The sequence below is a fragment of the Ictalurus punctatus genome, chromosome 9 (assembly GCF_001660625.3).
Source record: "Ictalurus punctatus breed USDA103 chromosome 9, Coco_2.0, whole genome shotgun sequence".
Lineage (NCBI taxonomy): Eukaryota > Metazoa > Chordata > Actinopteri > Siluriformes > Ictaluridae > Ictalurus > Ictalurus punctatus.
The window spans coordinates 28,715,001-28,719,923 of record NC_030424.2 but is presented as its reverse complement, the minus strand read 5'-3'; positions in this window follow the sequence as shown (position 1 = coordinate 28,719,923).

The following is a 4,923-nucleotide window of genomic DNA, read 5'->3' as shown; positions in this document are numbered from 1 at the left end:
AACATACTGTACTGCTTCCATCCAGATTCCATCCCAATCTTCACTTCTGAGAGACTCCGCCTCTCTAAGATAATCTTTTTATACCCAATCATCTTACCGACCTGTCGCCAATCACCCTCGTTTCTTTTTAGCAACACTTAATTTTCTAGACTTTTGTTGCCCAACTTTTCTGATAAATGGTGGTAACAGGAGCCCTGCTTTGCAAAGCCACCCCGTTGTTGATTATTTCCCTGTAACAGCACGTCGCTAAGTGTTTTAACGTCAACCTCAATTAGACATTCTTAACTTTTGCTTTTTACCTGTCTAAGTTTCCTGGAGATCGAAGGCATCGTCTTCCTCATGAGCTTCTTACACGCCAGACAGCGGATTATTCCTTTCTGAAAACAGCGAGGAATATTTCAGTGGAATTATTAAAAGGAAGTTTTTCTTTGATATCATGGATTAAATTTTTTTTTTTTTATATATATATATATATATTTATAGTCTTTGGGACACTGCAAAAATATTTCGTACAAATTTTAGAGCAGTTTAATTAACATGAGTTGTTTACTGTAATCATTACTACTGTACTGTGCACTAAATAAACACTTTTACTGGATGTTGTTTATAATAGTTTACCTTCATTTACCGTGAAATGTACAGCAGGAAAACTCACTCCAAAAGATAACCTCATTATTTACATTGTCATATTTATTTATTTTTTTTAAAATGACCTTTAATTGAATTAAAATACTGTAAAATTCAACAAATGTGCCTTTTTCATTTGAAGTAACCAACCTCAGCTTGTGCTGTGTTTCTATCCGTCCCTAAAAAATCTGCTAAATTTCGCTGTGGTGTTCCAGGTGATTAGCTAGCATGTTGCTATGGTGTTGCTATGGAATTTTGGATGATTTCTTGGATGTTGCTAGGTGGTTGCTAGGTGGTTACTATTGTGTTCCAGGCGCTTGGTGTTGCTAGGCAGTCGCTAGATTGTTGCTAGGTTGTTGCTATGGTATTGCAAGTGTTTGATAGGATGTTGCTAAGGTGCGGCTATGGTTTTCCAGGTGGTTGCTAGACTGTTTCTAGGCGGTTTTAATTGTGTTCCAGGTGTTTGGGTGTTGCTACGTGGTTACTGGAGTGTTGTTAGGGTGTTGCTAGGATGTTGCTATGGTTTTGTTGGTGGTTGCTTGAGTGTTGCTAGACAGCTGCTATGGTTTTCCAGGTGGTTGCTAACGTGTTCCGATGGTATTTCTGGTATTTGATCAAACGATGCTAGTGAGTTGATATGGTTTTCATGATGATTGCTAGGATGTTGCAAAGCAGTTACTATTGAATTCCAGGTGGTTCCTAGAGTGTTGCTAGTCGGTTGCTATGATATTCCAGGTGGTTGGTAGAGTGCTGCTAGTCAGTTGCTATGATATTCCAGGCTGATGCTTTAATTTTACCAACGAACCTTTAAACAACCCTCAAAGAACCTTTTTAAATGAGTGTATTATTATTATTTTTTGAATACATTGTTAATCTATAAAATAAAAGTCCCACCTTATCGACATCTTCATGCTTGTGCGGTGAGCTGTCACTGCGGCTCGACAAGTCGTTCTCGTTCTCGTTTTTCAAACGTGGTTCATGAGAAACAGCGCGAATATCTGCCAGAACTGTACAGAATAAAAATGAACAAAAATCCTTTTCACAGTCACAAACGGACAGAAACGGACTCACCGAAACATAAGAGCAGAAATCCAAGCCGAGTTACAGGCGACATGTTTCCGCCTCAGTCTTCGATCAAAAATACAACAATTTATCTAAACGTTTTTAAGAAGAAACGTGAGATAAGGCTGAGGTTACAGCAGCTAGCCCTGAGGAGAAGTGTCTGTTTTTTTTTTGTGGTCAAAAGTGTTTTCCTTAAAAAAGTGCTGATGGTCACAGCAGAAATACCACAGCACAGTGAACGTGTGTCATCAGAAAATAAAGCCGACAAACAAACTGAAAACCTGTCGCATCTTTCTGGAACATTCTACTGACTCTTATATGTTCTTGTTTCTCATTTTGTCAGTATAATAATAATAATAATAATAATAATAATAATAATAATAATAATAATAATAATAATAAACTTTATTTTATAAAGCGCCTTTAAAAGCAGCTTCTCAAAGCGCTGTGCACAAAATAAGCAGTACACAAAAAATATAAAAAAAATTATAAAAGTTAACAACAACAACAACAACAACAACAACAACAACAATAATAATAATAATAATAAACTTTATTTTATAAAGCGCCTTTAAAAGCAGCTTCTCAAAGCGCTGTGCACAAAATAAGCAGTACACAAAAAAGATAAAAAATTATAAAAGTTAACAACAACAACAACAACAACAATAATAATAATAATAATAATAATAATAATAATAATAATAATAATAATAATAATAAACTTTATTTTATAAAGCGCCTTTAAAAGCAGCTTCTCAAAGCGCTGTGCACAAAATAAGCAGTACACAAAAAATATAAAAAAATTATAAAAGTTAACAACAACAACAACAACAACAACAACAACAACAATAATAATAATAATAATAAACTTTATTTTATAAAGCGCCTTTAAAAGCAGCTTCTCAAAGCGCTGTGCACAAAATAAGCAGTACACAAAAAAGATAAAAAATTATAAAAGTTAACAACAACAACAACAACAACAATAATAATAATAATAATAATAATAATAATAATAATAATAATAATAATAATAAACTTTATTTTATAAAGCGCCTTTAAAAGCAGCTTCTCAAAGCGCTGTGCACAAAATAAGCAGTACACAAAAAATATAAAAAAATTATAAAAGTTAACAACAACAACAACAACAACAACAACAACAACAATAATAATAATAATAATAAACTTTATTTTATAAAGCGCCTTTAAAAGCAGCTTCTCAAAGCGCTGTGCACAAAATAAGCAGTACACAAAAAAGATAAAAAATTATAAAAGTTAACAACAACAACAACAACAACAATAATAATAATAATAATAATAATAATAATAATAATAATAATAATAATAATAAACTTTATTTTATAAAGCGCCTTTAAAAGCAGCTTCTCAAAGCGCTGTGCACAAAATAAGCAGTACACAAAAAAGATAAAAAAATTATAAAAGTTAACAACAACAACAACAACAACAATAGTAATAATAATAATAATAATAATCTTTATTTATCTAGTATTTTAAAACGAATTTCGCAAAGTGCTTTACAGACTGAAAAATGACCAAAAAAAAAATTGTAATAAGGATAAAAAAAGAATGAAATATAAACATGAAAAGTAAATAAATGTAGAATTAAATTAACCAAAATCTGAGATTAAAGGGTTCGAGCAAAAAAAAAACAACAATCATTAAAAGCTAAGCAGAACCTCATTCTAAAAATGGGATGTGCAGATCAATTTTTTGGTGAATTTTTTTTTAAAAAATTATTTTAAAATAAATGAGAGCATCTGGAAAATCAGATTTCTTTCTTTCTTTTTTTTTGCCATCGTGTCATCCTCTTTTAGGAGCTTGGTGAAGAGTTTGAGGTGCCACTTTGTTATATATTTGTTATACTGGCCCTCTATCAGAGCAAAATCCATCCATACATCTTCTATACCGCTTAACCTACAGGGTCACGGGGAACCTGGAGCCTGTCCCAGGGAGCGTAGGGTACAAGGCGGGGTACACCCTAGACAGGGTGCCAATACATTACAGGGCACACTCACATACACACACTACGGACACTTTGGACATGCCAATCAGCCCACCGTGCATGTCTCTGGGGGATACAGGACAGTGCATGACTGACTTACAAGTGCAGTATCACTGAAAAGGCCTACAGTAGAAGTAAATCACATTTGTAATAAAAAAAAAAAAAAAAGGGAAAGAAAAATAAGATATTATGAGAAATATTAAGATATCGAAGGCTGTTTGAGTTATTCAAACTGTTCTGACGCACATAAAGTGAGTGAAATTTAAATCACTCATTTAAAGAAACGATCACATACTGTTAATGTATAAATGGAGCATTCGGTACTGTGTACACTCAAAGTTGCATTTTTATTCATTCATTTCTTTCACACCATTCATGATATCTCTTGTACAACAAGTCTTACATTTAGCATAGTTATCTTTCATCCATCCGTCTTCTATACCGCTTATCCTTCTCAGGGTCACGGGGAACCTGGAGTCTATTCCAGGGAGCATCGGGAACAAGGCGGGGTACACATACACACTCACACACCCATTCACACACTACGGACACTTTTGGAAACGCCAATCAGCCTACCATGCATGTCTTTAGACTGAGGGAGGAAACCGGAGTACCCGGAGGAAACCCCCGCAGCACGGGGAGAACACGCAAACTCCGCGCACACATCGAACCCCCGACCCTGGAAATGTGAGGCGAACGTACTAACCACTAAGCCACCGTACGCCCCGGTTAGCTTTCAGTTCTTTAATAATAAGAACACGATAAATAAATGACGTTTATTTATTTATTTAAATTTTGCACAAACTAAAACAGGAAATTAATTAATTCGTTTATAATTTTAATTTTTTTGTTTTTATAAAAGAAAAATATTTAGCGAATAATCGTACAGATCACATAACCTCCCTCAATCAATGACACTAAAATGATGATCGTATTAATCACGCGATATTAGGAATTTTTATCTGTCAAACTTAAAGGTTTTCAGCGTTTCAATGTGGGTTTTTTTTTTTTTTTTCCAATTAAATTGTAATGCTTTGTTAAAACACGCCGTTCGGTAACGTGCCTCTAGGAAACGATTTTAAAAAAAAACAACGACGTTTCAATTTTGATAACAGTATATTTTAAATCTTCATATTCATAAAACAACAAAAACTAGAACCTTTTTTATAATTTTTTTTTTTTTTTTTAAGTGATAGGGAATAATTTTTATTTTT